Raw genomic sequence first — 15135 nt, 5'->3', positions numbered from 1 at the left:
TTTTTTTCCTTCTTCCTTTGGGACCAGAGAGTTAGATTATTAGGAGTTCTCATGTAAGGGGTGGAGGCCACAATGTGAAGTATGTCAGAAAAGATTCTCTGATACTCCTCAGCTTTTCTTCTCTGAACTCTGTGACTTGATATTCAAGCCTGTGATATACTTAGGGTGCAGGAGAAGAAAACTGTTTTGTAATGTCTCACCTGTTCTTATTTTGTGAAGTCACTCTCAAAATCATACTTGTTATACTTTTTGAACTATGATGGGCAATTCATATTTTGCTTCCAGAAGGATCCAAGATGGATGAAAAGAAGTCTATATTCAGTAACCTATTGGGTCATTAGGAAAGTCATGACACACCTTTGCATAGAAAAACAGAAAAATACATCATGACTATTGCAACAACACAATATTTACTGTTCTAAATTATAAAATTTTGTCTATTTTATTCTGTATCTCAAATTATATTCATTTATGTGATTCATAGGAAATTATATATTCAGTCAAATTATAGCATAAAAATGCTCCAGATAACACACTGACAGCAGTAGAAACATGATCCAAATTTGCACATACAAAACACCCTCTAATTATTAAATTGCTAAGGAGAAATTAGTGCCCAGAATAAATTTCCTTCTAAAATAAATTTCCAAAGAATTAAAACTCAAAATTTATCTGTACATTATGTTTTGTTTTGATGATTTTCAATTGGGTTGGGGGTTTACGTCAGTGAGGGTTCTTTCAGCATCTGAACCGGCAGTGTCTTCGACTGGTTTCATTAAAGGGGCGCCAGAAACAGTATGACATACTGATTATCACAATACCCTTTGTTCATTTATATGACTGAAAAGCACAAAAACCCACAGGTACCAAAGGGGTAATCCTAGAAAAAGAATATAACTAGTGTTTAGAAGGTGATACTGTCGAGACGTTCACTGAAGCTGCCAGCCAAGGATCAGACATTTAGTGGGTTCTGGAAGTCAGATAGGAAACACAAAACAGAAATATCTTTGATCTTAGCTTTTCCATGATAGAGGTCAGTTACCTGTCAATAGTTTTCACTTCTGCATGTCTAAGCCTTTAATAGTTACAAGGGCATTAGGTCTAGTGAAAGCAATAAAATTGTGTTGTGCTTCTTCAAATATTTTTTTTTCACTTTAAAGCCCTTTGTTATTGGTTAATCTTTAAGAATTCATTGGCACCATCTCTATACTATTTTCCTTTTTTTTAGCAGAACTTGACTTTTTTTCTATTATGAGTAACTTAACAGTAGCTAAGAAACAGGAAAAGGCTTGGAACAAGCAAAACTCTGCTACATTTCTTCTATTAACATCTAGGACTCCAAAAATCACCACTCTTACAGGTCAGGAGTGCTTATTACAGCCCTATAGTTCGTTTTCCAGTCTGAAATGCCTTCCGATGGTACATGCATGAAAGTCTGCTCAATGTGATAGCCTTTTCCAGTTCTAGTAAAAGTCTCAGTTGCTCTACCTGGGACCAAATCCCGGATGATGTGACAGTGCCTCTCCAGTTTATGTTCCCCTGACCTCAGAAAAGAACATTGTATTTGCACTTATGCAGATCTCTGCTTGTTCCATTAGAAGGCTCTAAAATGTTCATGATTCTAAGATGAACTTCCTTTCAGGTTAAACCTATTAATAACTGTGGTTCTGAGCTTAAGCATATTCAGTCAGTTTGGATAAAGCTCTTGTTGGCCACTTGCTCACTTGTACTAAAGTTTTTAACTACAGAGCCTGAGCCTGTTAACACTAGTCACACTTACGTAGACTCCAGCAATAAGACAAGCTTCTGTTGACTTCCAACTTCAAAGAACTGAAAAGCTACCACTTGTTAAAGCTGTTCATTTCGTCTACATTAGAAAGTTCAATCTGTCCATGTTATATTTTGATCTAAAACTGTTAAGTCCTGAATTTATTCTCGTTTTTCCAGCTGATGCACCTTGTGTTGGGGAATTAGAATGACAAGTAATCACATTTCTCCTTTAGCTTCATGGATTCTGAATTGAAAAATAAACCTAAAAATCAGATAAAGATGAAAATGCCAGTGTTACTTATGGGCAAAAACTGAACAGGAAAATTTGGCTTACCCTTGAATTCAAAATGGTCCTTTTTAATTTTTCCCTGAACCGTATTACCCATTCCAGTAACAGACACAATGAAAAACTGTAGGTTTCATTGTCTCACATTGCCTAATAAAAAGCATCTCATGGAGCTTGCAAGCAGGTAACAGCAACAACAACTAAAATAAGAGGCAGTTCAGAGAACAGTGATTTTTACTTCATTGACACTGCTTATTATTGATGAGTTGCTCACTAGTATAAGGAAGGCTTGGGATATGATAAGCAGAGATATTGGCAGTGGTTTTCTTACCAATGTTTCCAAGAAGATAAATATTCCTGTTTACGAGCCAAGACATTAATATGGAAGGACAGAGAGGATGATTCTCCCTGCAGAAGATTCGACAATGCTAAATGACACACCAAAAGGTCAAAGTAAAGGTCAAGAGAAACTAAGACAGAAAACTGATCAGAAAGTCAATGGTGAAACTCATTGGCAATCTTAAAAATGGCAATTTCTATAGAGCAATGGTTTTCAAACGTTAGAGTACTTCAGAATTATCTGGGTGTCTTGTTGAAACACAATCACTAGGATCTAACCTCCAGAGTTTTTGATTCAGCCTTTCTTGAATGAGACTAGTTAAACCTGCATTTGAAGCAAATCCCCAAGAAATGTTGATGCTATTGGTCTAGGGAACCACATTTGGAAAGCATTGCTGTAGAGTGTTGAGGGCAAAACCAACTTATAATTATAGAGTAAATGAACTATGGAGAAAGTAGAGTATGATTATCTTTCAAGAAACTTGGCTATGAAAAACAGTAAAGAGAGAGTGAATGTTGGGACTACAGGTTATGTGAAGTTAAGGATGTTTTTCTGTAAAGTGACGCAGACATTTTAATTTCCATGCCATTTGTTGTAATGGGTTGGTTTTATTTTACATTTATAACTGAACATTACTATAAACTATCTTTTTAAAGAATTATTTATTTATTTCTACTATTATTTTTAAAAAATTTCTATAGGACACATGCACACACTAGAGAAAGAGAGAAGAAAAAAAGAGAGAGAGAGAGCGAGAGAAAGAAATAGTTAGAAAGTGAGCCACCAGATCTGAGATTCAAACTGCAGTCGGCCTGTGGGAGTCCAGAGCCTTAACCACCATTCTACCTGCTGGACCCATTATAAACTATTTTTTTATAGTGGTTGTATGCTGGATATCTTGTTTGCTGCAGCAGATCTATTCTTTCCACCCATGCCGTGTCCTGGGAGCTCCCTTGCCACTGGCTGTCTTTGACAATGGTGGTCACGGGGAGAGATCCGGAGAGTTAGAAGGTGCAGCTGGAGATTTAGTTCTGTTTTCTTTCCCCAAACCAGGTTGCCTCAGGCTTGCTCTCTTCCTTGATAACAGGCCATTGCTCTTCTAAAGACAACCATTTCTAAAAGATTCTCTTCTTTCAGATTCTAATAACTGTTATTTCCTTTTGGTCTTATTCTCTGTGTGTTTTTATTTCTTCCATTCTCTGACCATTTATTAAGTAAATAGGCTTTTATAAAACCTTCTTAGAAGAGTTCCATTTTAAGTCTATAATCTGGATGCTGAATGATATAGGTTGTACGTACACGTGCAAACTCATACACGTGTATATGTGTGTTCCTGTTCAGACCTCCTAAGCGTTCGTCTTTTTTAAAAGATTATTTAATTTTATTTGTTATTATTATTATTTAATTTGCTATAGGGAACATGTGCTCACAAGAGAGAGAAAATAAGAAAGTAAGCCACCAGGTATAGGATTCAAACCACAGTCAGCCATGTGGTAGTCCAACACTTTAACTGCCATGCCAACTACTGGCCCCCTTTCTTTGCTTGTTAACTCACCATTTCTCCACTTATAGACCATATGGCTAGGTAGACGTGATTCTTTCTTTCTTTTTTTTTTTTTTTTTTAGAGGGTTTTTTCTTTTTTTTTTTTTTTTTAGAGAGGTTTTTGGCATGTAAGCTTGCCTAAAAGACAGAGAGAGACAGAGAGACAGAAAGCGAGAAATCACCCCTCCTCCTCAGGGGGTATGGCCATGCTGCAATCCCTTTTCCTCCATTCTCCTCTCAGGATCTCGGGCACACACGCACATGTACCTGGTGTGAGTTTAAGCCACCAGGTCCGGGATTTGAACCACTGTCAACTACATAGGAGTCTAGTGACTTAGCCATTAAGCCAACTGCTGGTCCCAGATAGGGGTGATTCTATCCTTCCTTAAATACAGACGTGGGCATCTCACCTGGGTGTTATTAGTATATTCTCTGATCATAGTTCAACTTAGAGAAGGGTATTTGGTCTAATTTGGTTCAGTGACATTCAGCCTCTGGAATAGACATATTTAGAGCTTTACTTTTTTTCCTCTGGTACTGTGACCATGGCTCTTCTCCTGACTTCTATCATCACTTAAGAGACCTGCCCAAAAATGAAGATCTGCAAAGGAAAACAAAATGAAAGATGAAAAGAAACAATTTCCTAGTATCTTTTAAAATGATCGATTCAGATAAAAGTGACTACTTCTAAGTGCTAATATCTATTTTGCTTAAGTCCTTTTGCATCAACTTCTGTGATATGTAATATAAATTGTTCTAATACATTCCTTTCTCTCCTTTGTTGCATGTGCATTATAATTCCCACCTTTTGACTATCTACATACTGCTTCTTTGAACTTTCTCCGATTCTTCAGGTTCTTCCTAAGTCTGCCTTTCCCAACTCCAAAGGTATATTTATATGTATACATTCCCTCTTGAACAGCTTTACAAAAGCTGCATGAAAAATATGTTTTCCCTGAGGAATTTCAAAAAGACTTTAGAGGTGAAGTTAAAATACTATATGTGTGAACTTACTTATACATCTAAGTTTTAATATAAAAAATATCTTGATAGGTGTCATTTTAAATCTATGCAATTGAACCATAAAATTATTATAAGGTTTCTTTTCTTTAAAACTATTCTCTCTCTTTCTCTGTGTGTATGTATATATATATATAATTTTTTTTCCCCCTATTTGTTAGAGGGTGCATGTGCTCACTGGAGAGAGAAAGAAGGGGAGAAAATAAGAAAGTACTCCCATGGGGAATGGTCATGAACATGAATCTTTTGCAAGTCAGTGGGTTGGACTTGAACTGTGTAGCTGGCCATATGGGATTCATCTGCCTTACTCACTATGCCACCAGCTGGCACTATTTATACTTGTTACTACTGCTCTGTTAGTTAACCGAACATATCTTAAACTATAAAGATGATAAGCCAAAATCAGGCCACAAAACATTTGAGGGCTAGAACTCTAGGATAGTTAGGGAAGAAAGTAAGGACATTTTAATGGGGGTAACAGGTAAACATTAACTGTTAAAATAGGCATTGGATCTTGGTGCCTTCTGGAATGCGAAGCTTACTCCCACTGCTTAGCAACGTTCAGTAGGTGCCAGAGAAATCGAAATACATAACTCAGGCTCCAGAATTTATTAACACCTTTAAATGTACTTTCTAATTCACTAAAAATGTATTTTTAAAATATGTAAACTATTGCTGTTTGGCATAAAGAAAAAAATCATTCAACATGGCTTTAGGAAAAAAGACCTTAGCCCACATTTATAAAACTTGACAAATACGAACAAAATTGTTAATGCCCAGACTAGGGATGGGGTGGAGTGGGGGAGGAACAATAGATGAGAAAACAATAAACTAGTCTTGGGAATTTGATATGTATGTTAGCATTTCAGGACTTTTTTTTAAAAAGATGCTGAATATTTAAGTTTCCCAGTGAATGCAAAGTTATTAATAGCTTTTCTCCTCAAAGTGTGTGCTCCTTAATTAGTGATTTCATTTGCAGATGTTTATTTGCAATTGTTTCACAAGCTTCCATCCTTTTGTGCTCCATGCCACCCACATTAACACTGAGAGTGAGCATGGGCTTCCCCAAGGAGTTGACATTGGCTACAGAATTTCTCCTTCCTCCCTCCCCTTTACTTGCACCAAGCAACTGATTTCAGCAGTTGTTTGTGATCCCTGATAGAGGGATTCATTCACATCTTGGGACAACTGCTTGGGAAGACAAATGTTTTTTGAGTTGCTGGGAAGAGAAGAGGGTCTGTCTACAGCTGCTCCAGCAGTATTCTGGATTTTTGACAGCCTTGTTGGGTATGGAGATTCAACAGCCCCTCCTTTCTATGTCAGCATCTCAGGGGACTCAGAACTGCAATTCAGTTCTTACACATAGCACTGTCACCTATTTTATTGATAGTGGACAGGAGTTGTCAGGGAACACAGAGAATTTATTTAGAAAAGGTCTTTGGTGTATTTATGTTCCTTTAGAAATAATAACTTTGCTTACCAAGATTTTTATGTAATTTAAAATGGTGGGAAAAAATCATTTACTGAATCTACATACTTAGCTCTATGGCTCTCAGCCAAAAGTGGATGCTTGGGACCAGTAGATGACGTAATGGTTACATTGCTGGATTCCTGCGTAGTTGACTGTGGTTCGAGTCCTAGACCCAGTAGCTTAAAATTCATGCTGGGCATATCTGCATGTGTGCCTCAAATCCTGAGAAGTGACTGGAGGAGAAGGGATTGCAGCATGGCTGTTCCCCGGGGGTGATTTCTCACTTCCTATCTCTCTGGCAAGAACACATGTCCTATAGCAAAAAAAAATCTCTCAATAAAAACCAAAACAGTAAAAAAATAAACTGTGGATGCTAGATCTCAGAGATTCTGACTTGAAGCCTTGGGGGCAGCCTAGGCAATAGCTGCCCAAGTAATTTACATGACCAGCCAGAGCTGAGAACCATTGCCTTAGTCCTACATGCTCTCTGGCATTGTTCTCAGAACCACCCTCTTGTCTTCTCAGAAAGAGTTAGAACACCCTTTTTATCTCACTTCACCTCTGGCTTTACGCTTGTTCGCTTCATATCCAAGCACTATTCCAAAATTGTTATCTGGCTCTCCTGTGATGTTACACCTTCCCTTCTCCATCAGAACTGTATTTTCTATGTATCTTATCAAGACTGCTATGGTTTGAGCATGTTCCCTCTGAACTCATGTGGACATTTGATTGCCACATGGCAGTGTTGGGAGGTGAGGCCTTGTGGGAGGTGTTTGGATCATGGGGGTGCTGCCTTCATAAATAACCTTCTCTCTGGAGGAAGTTAGGTCTTACCAGAATGAGTTAGTTTTTTGCAAGAGTGAGTTGTAGTAAAGTGAGGTTGCCTCCTTGTCTTTTGCCTATTTGTCTTTCTCCGGCGTGTTATGATGCAGCACATGGCCTTCACCTGAAGCAGAGCAGGTGCAAGTGTCAGGGTCTTGAACTTTCTGGCCACTAGATTTGTGAGCTAAATAAACCTCTTTTATTTATTTATTTATAAACATTGTAACCTCAAGTGTTCTGTTATAGCAACATTCACTAAGACATCATTTCTTTCTTTTTGTCAGCTGTTTGCTAGTGATTTGTAAGAAGCTAGTAATTCACAGTCAACAAAATAAGGAGTTATGCTAAATTGTAGTCTTTCTTCCTTTGATCTTTTTTCTGTTTTAGTTTTTTCCTGCCCATTATGGCAGGAAAAGCTTCAGGTGGAAGCTCTCAAGGAGAGAGATGAAGAACTTATATGCTAGCCTGAATATTATGTTCATTTTAAAGGTGATGTTCTTCTTTAGTATGTAATATTTTTTTGAAAAAAAATGAAAGACTTAAGTAATCAAAAATGTCCTTCAGTACAAGTAGAGCAGGGAGAATTATCCCAGAGGAAGTCTTCAGCTCACTTGTAATTTGAAAAAATTAACAATACAAGACAATGTCTGTGATATTACCATGAAAATAGTAAGTTTAATAAATAAATAGAGCTGAAAACTAGGTATTAGTAAAAAATAATCCACTTTTCTGGACTCTAAAACTAAAGCTATAAATAAATAAAATGTGAAGGATTTTATTATAATGTTAGTCTGACCTCGTTTTTTTAATCAGTCATCAACAGTGGCTAATAAACCCTGAGAAAAGGTCTTGAAGGTTGGGACCAGCAGTTAGCGTAATGGCTTTGTTGCTGGACTCCCATGTAGTCAACCACAGTTTGGGTCCTGGACCCGGTGGCTTAGAATTCATGCCAGGCACATGTGCGTGCATGCCCAAGATCCCGAGAGGAGAACAGAGGAGAAGGGATTGCAGCATGGCCATCCCCCCTAGGGGGTGATTTCTTACTTTCTGTCTCTCTGTCTCTGTCTGTCTGTCTGGCGAGCGCATGCACCCTATAGCAAAAATGTCTCAAAAAAAAAAAAGTCTTGAAGTTTGACTAGACATAGATTGTATTTCTGAAGTGACATGGAGTTTAGCCTAAGATGCTGGGCTGAAATGCCTTTCCCACCCACACCAAACAGCAGGGGAAGAAATGAATTGACAAGAAGCACTTTCAGTGAGGAATCATTCAAATGATATTTGCATACTTTTTTGTTTCCAATATAATAATTTAAGTCACTATTTCATTATGTGTCAAAAGAGTCAGAGTCCCCATACCACACGCTGATTGTGCACTAGACAAGCTTCATATGACTGTCCCATCTACTTTCAGTGAAATCCTCATGAGGTGTGTAATTGGCACATCTTGATAAGGAAATTGAGGCTCAGAGAGATTGCATTAGTTGGGTATTTTCACTCAGAGGAAAGTGGCCTAGTAGACATTCCAGTCTAGACTGAGTCCGAGTCATGAGATGTTTTCTGATTCAAGAACTAAATGTTGGATTCCAGGTGTGAGGTATTATACTTTGGCAATCCAAACTGTAGCTATAGCTTTGTACTTAAAAAGTTGGACTTTTGGGGGCCAGCAGGTCAGGTGTGGTGGTTAAGGTGCTGGATTCCCACATAGCTGACTGCAGTTCAAGTCCTGGACCTAGAGGCTTGCTTTCTCAGTTTCCTTCTCTCTCTGTCTCTGATGAGTACACATGCCCCATAGTAAATTAAATGATGTAGTAATAATAATAATGATAAATAATTATTTTTTTTAAAAAGTTGGACTTCAGAGATAGCTGTATTGGGTTGTCTGAAAAGTCATGTTGTATTTCTTCTATGAAAATGTGATAAACCTTAGTTTTGTTCACCTAGAGAGTGGGATTGTTGCTACCTATTTCATGATAGAATTGAATCTTTGAGGTATTGCAAATAAAACACTCAACTTGTTCTGTTAAAAATGACAATTTTAATTTTAATTTTATTTTTTTTTAGATTTTTGCCATAGAGTGTATGTGCTCACTAGAGACAGATAGAGATATAGAGAGAGGGAATGTGAGAAATCATGCCTCCCCCCTCAGGGGAGATGGTCACACACCAATCCCTTCTCTATTGTCCTCTAGGTATTTTGTACACATATGTGCACATGTCTGTTACTGGGTCTGGGACTCGAATTGCATATTGAACCATGTGAGAGTCCAGCACCTTAATCATCATGTCACCTGCTGACCCCAAAAATGGTAATACTATTATTAAATTATTTTAACATTCAGCATCTAGAAAAAGACCATATTTTAATTTTTATTTATCAACTTATTTTAAAATAAAATTTATCTACTTATTTCTTCTATGAACAAGAGACGAGAGAGAGAGAGAGAGATCACTACCACCCCCAACAGGGTCTCAATGCTGAAATTCACCAGCAGTCTCAGTTAGTCCCAGATCATGGGCATATGTGTGCCTATTGTACTCAGGAAGGTCTCTGGACACATTCCTGAAACCTTCCCCTGTGGGTCAGTCTCACAGAGCAATGTGATTTATCACTTCGCCACCATCTGGCCTCCAACTATATTTTTATTTAAATTATTTGATAGTTTTACTCTGGGGCTTTCACTATTCTTTCCTTGTTCAACACGTATTAATTGAGCCCCTGTGTCAGGCAAGGTGCTATTCTTAGCACTGAGAATACAGTAGAGAACAGAGCAGAAACAAATATCAGCACCCATGGATCTTACGTTCGTGGACTAATTATCTTGCCTTTCTATTAGCAGAAAGATTCAAATCACTATTAGAGAATTAGCTACTTAAAACAAAGTCCAGCTTATCTTTTCCATTCTACTTGATGCCAAGTATTTCAAAGAGATTTCTTAATTTTAGCCATAGATAAAGTATGAATTTCAGGCATGAAAAGATTAAGTATTGCTAACAGCTATTCCAAATTAACCCATTTAAATTTCTTTGCTTTAGAAGAGGTACTAAAAATCAATTAGTACCATATAATGGGTCCTGCATAACTATTTTATTTCTTCTCTATATCTTTCACCTGAAACCATCGTTTTAAAATAGGAGTCAATTGATTAAGCATGGCACATGTACCTTAGTATTAACAGCACATTGAAATGCACTGCAGTAGTTCAGCCAGGAGCAAGACGAAATGAAGGTGCTTTCAAGTCAAGTGCAGTAGTTGACAGACCTCAGAGGGTGGCAGCATGCTGCTTATTTATTTTTCTATTATCAGAGCAACAAAAGACAGATGGAAGGCAGATAGCTATATATTAAAGTTAAGGAAATAAGTCACATTATTCTGTATATGTTGGAGTTACTAGATTGTTCAAAAAAGCTTTGAAAACTACTTCAAAATGTAAACTCATTGGCATAATTTAAACTATCCCTCAAACTACCTCATCACCTATGACTCCATTTCATGGACATGTGAAACAGATGTCCTGGGCCCCCTTCTCTGGATTCTCTTTCTTTGCTTGTACTTGTGTGTGACACTATTTTCTTTTGGTTTCTTTCTTGCCTTCCTTCTTCCTTTCCTTCCTTCTTCCCTTTCTACTTCCTTCCTTCTTTTCTTTTCTTTTCCTTCTTCTTCTCCTTCTCTTTCTTCAATTTGCTAGAAGGCGTGTGTGCTTGCCAGAGAGAGAAAGAGAGAGAGAAAGAGGTGAGAAGACTCCTTGCCGTGCTTCAAGCCCTTCTGCTCCACTCTCCTTTTGAGATTTTGGCCACACACAGGTGCCCAGTGTGATTCTCAAGATGCATAGTCCAGATCTTGAACTGCACAGCTGGCTCTATGGGATCTAGGTGCCTTAACTACCATGCCACCAAGTGGCCTGAATAACTGTTTTCAATGGCTACTAACTGGTTTTAACTGATGAAGTTTAAAAAAATAATTGTTACTAACAAAAGGAAACTAGTTCAAGTTCTGATATATTTAAAGAGAAGAGAAAACTATGCTACTTAATTAAAAGTAGTTAATTTTTACTTGAATATGTACATATCGTATGTTTTTTATTTGCATGACAATAAGAATGGTTTTAATCAATGTTTATATTGATTGTGATAGATATTTTCCATTCATACCTGCAAATGAACTGTTCCTTCCTCTCCTCACCCTGTTACAGGATGCTGTTTTATAGGGACTACTTGTGCTGGCCAGTGGGAGCCTCAACTGGAGATGGGTAAAGTCAGAGTGTTTATCTGCTGGCTCCTTCCTTGTGGGTTACCTTAGACTCACCTTATCAAGGCTTCAAAGGAAGGCTTCGCAATACAACTTCCTATTGTGTTTTGGTAACCACCCTCTCCCCGTTAGGCCTAGGGATAATAGGACATTCTGCTATTGGTTTTCTACACTGCACTTACATCTCTTTAAATGGTCTCCTAGTGCCAGAATTATTCGTTATCTGCCCCCTTTCCTGCCCTCTAGCCTTCTCCTTTTTCTTCCCTTCTAAGACATCTCTAGTTTTGTTTCAGCATTCACCCTCCCCTTTGCTTATGGAAGGTGGTGTCTACTGTATCCTTGGGGCATAAAGCACAATTGACCTAGCATATCATTTTAATCCCATTCACCTTTGCAGTGATTCCTTTATATAGGTTCATATGACCTAGTTCCAGTCCATGAGGTCTGAGGGGAAGACTGCAATCGGGTAGTTCCTGGGTTCTTTTATTGAACAGAAGTCTTCTTCTAGGCAAGATGCTGTTGTGTCTGTGTGACTACTGGAGCAGCTGCCACCATCTTGAAACCATGAGGAGGACATCTCTGACATGCCAAGTATAGGTGAACAGAAAGGCAGAGGACACCCCCATCCTTGTTGATGTCTTTGTGTCACTGAACATTCAGACATGGAACACTTACCTTTTTACATGTAATTAGTACTCATTGTTGATTAGATAAATTTAGTAATTTTTTCCCTGTCACTTTGCAGCTGAAAACATCCTAAAAAAATTATTTTTCTGAATAAAAGTGGCCTAGAGAAAAATATGACTTGAAAAATATTGCTTGAAATTATTCTTAAAATCTGTGCATGGTCCATTAACCTGGGAGGAAATCAAGGATTAAAATTTGTACCTTAATTGTAATGTGTACTCCTATATCATATAGATGAGAAGAAAAATATCCAACTCTAATTCCTAGAAAAAATTAGATTAATGAATGAACCTTTTATATGACAAAATTTCAGTGACTGGTCTATAATAATAAAAACTATCCAACAGTGTAGCTGTTGAGGAAAATCAGAATGTATTTGGAAGCTTAACCTGTTTAGGCTGCCACAAACAAGCACCAGAGCCTGGGTGGCTTCTAAACAACACACATTTATTTTTCACAGTTCTAGAGGCTGGAGGTCTGAGATCAGGTTGTGGTTATGATTGGGCTCGGGTGAAGACCCTCTTTCAGGTCCCAGATGACTGACTTCTTATTGTGTCCTCATGTGGTTGAAAGGCGGTGAAAGAGCTTTCATGGTCCCTTTTATAAAGGCAGTAATTCCATCCATGAGGACTCTCCATTCTCATGATCTAATTAACTCCCAAATGCCTCACCATTATTATCATTACTGTGACAGTTAGAATACTGAGGTGTGTGTCACGCTGGGTAAAGTCTCTTTAAAATCTAAAAGGTGTATAGTGATTAAATGTGTAAATAATAATTAAAATTAATAAATAAAAATTATAATAAATTAATAAATAAAGTTATTTTCTACTAAGAACTCACTGTAAAAAAAAAAACCCAGAAAGTAGGAAGTTCACATACTTATTCATATTTTGGGAGTACACAAACATGTAATCCATTTTACCTGGTCTTAAAATATTTAATGATATTCACCATTAACAAGAAAATTCAGAATTAAGATACTTCACAAACAGAAATGATTATTTCTGTGGAGAAAAGATTATGAGTTGCTCCTTGCAGACAGACTTAGATACTCCGTGTTACAAAAACAATTGTTTTCACCCTCTGTACTATTAGTGTTCCTTTACTTCTTGTCTAAAAGCCCCTTTGCATTCTCTTGGTCTATTGATTCTACCAGTATTGCAGGATCAGCTATAAGGCATACATGTTCTAAAAATGATCATCTGGACCCCCTGAAGGAGGTACTTTTGGAGAGACAGAAGTTGGTATGTGGTTAAGGCACTGGATTCCCACATGGCTGATGGTGGTTCAAGTCCAGGACCTGGCAGCCTGAAGATCATGCAAAGCACAGGTGCATGCATACCCAGAATCCCAGAAAGAGAATGGGGAAGGGATCATTGTATGGCCATCCCCCCTGGGTAAGGGGGTGATTTCTCATCTTCCCTCTGTCTCTTTCTGGCAAACACAAGTGCCCTATGGCAAGACAAAACAAAACAAAACCTTAAAAAAAAAAAAAAAAAAAAAAAGAAAGAAAAGAAAAGAAAAAAGAGGATAAAATCCAACATTTTAAATCTGGCCTATAAACCCTTGTAGGCTCTCTTCCCACTAGCTTCACTAGTCTCAGCCCATCTCACAGTGAGTGGTCTGGCCACATGAACCTTCTTTCAGTTCTTTTAATATTCACCTGTTAGCTTTCACTTTACTTTCCCCCTTGCATGGAGTGCTCTTCTTGGCATTCTCCCCTTCCCTTCATCTTGATAAGTCCCACCTTGTCTTTAGACCCTTGAGCGTTAATTCCCGCATTCTTTGTTCTTTTAGTGTCTTCTGGTTTCTGTGAGAATCCCTACCACAACTGCAATTTTGTGTATGTGCTTGTGTATCAAACGTCAGCTTTGTTCCTTTGTAAATCTTCCCTAGTATATTTTGAAGAAGAAGTTTTGGCTCCTGACCATTTCAAATCTACCCACTGGCATCTGTTTCAAGAGGTCAAGGGCTCTTCTTTCCCAGTCTCAGCAATGCCTGGATCCTTCTTGCTCTGTCTCCCCTTGTGGGACCCTGGGCCCTCTGTTACCTTTGGTCTTGCCTGCTAGCCTCACCATGAGGTGGTGTCAGACAAACCACAATCCCATTCACTTACTTTTATTAATAATTACCCACGGTCCTACTAACTAAAGGCTGTTTATGTGTAATACACTATTCTGAGGAGTGAGGGATTACTAGAGGTATTAAAGTGCAGAAGAAAAACACCTTGAAACTAGATGTGAAATATCTCTATTACAAAAGTCCAAAGTAAGGAATTTCACATAAGTGTTTTCCTTAGGGACAATTTTAATTCCTGATCTCTTTCTCAGTCTTGGATTAGGCCTTCCTCATACCTGAGAGTGAGACATCTTCAGACTGCTCTGGGATAATTTTTTTTCTTAAATTTATTTATTCTGTGATGAAGAGAAGAGGGGGAAGGAGAGTGAGAAAGAGAGAAAGAAAGAATGGGGGAGAGAGAGCCCCCACCAGGGTCTTGATACCATGATCGACTGTCAGTCTGTCAATCCTGGATCATGGGCGCACACATGCCTAGGGTACTAAGGGAGGACTGTGGATGTGAACTTGGAACCTTCTCATATGGGTCAGCCTTGCACAGCCCTGTGGTTTACTCCTGTTCCACCATCTGATCTTATCCCTGAAGTAAATTTTGATTCTTTTGTTCAACTCCTCACTGAGAAGTGCTGACCTTGTTTTATAATTCTTGCCCTTTAATCTACAAAGTTTATCTAAGGGAGACAATTAACAATGGCACTTCTTATAATCTGAGTTCTGTTTTAAAATAAGTCCATGGAGGTATTCTATAATACTATTTAGAGTTTTTTTCCCCTAAGGCATCTAGCTTTAATAGAACTTGCACTCCTGTGAAATGAAGATACTTTTCTCTTTCTTTTTAAAATCTCTTGGTAGATATTGTTTATATATATAT

General features: G+C 37.9%; 1 pseudogene; it reads right to left on the bottom strand.

Annotated features, from left to right (window-relative positions):
- LOC102483368 (tubby-related protein 3-like) overlaps nt 1–7080 on the bottom strand; it is a 21866-nt pseudogene extending 14786 nt beyond the window's left edge.
- Between the last annotated feature and the right edge of the window lie 8055 nt (nt 7081–15135).

The sequence above is a fragment of the Tupaia chinensis genome, unplaced genomic scaffold, assembly GCF_000334495.1.
Source record: "Tupaia chinensis unplaced genomic scaffold, TupChi_1.0 Scaffold000322_1, whole genome shotgun sequence".
In the NCBI taxonomy this organism is placed as follows: Eukaryota; Metazoa; Chordata; class Mammalia; order Scandentia; family Tupaiidae; genus Tupaia; species Tupaia belangeri.
Note: the sequence above shows the minus strand (reverse complement) of the source record. Positions and strands in the feature narration are given on the sequence as shown.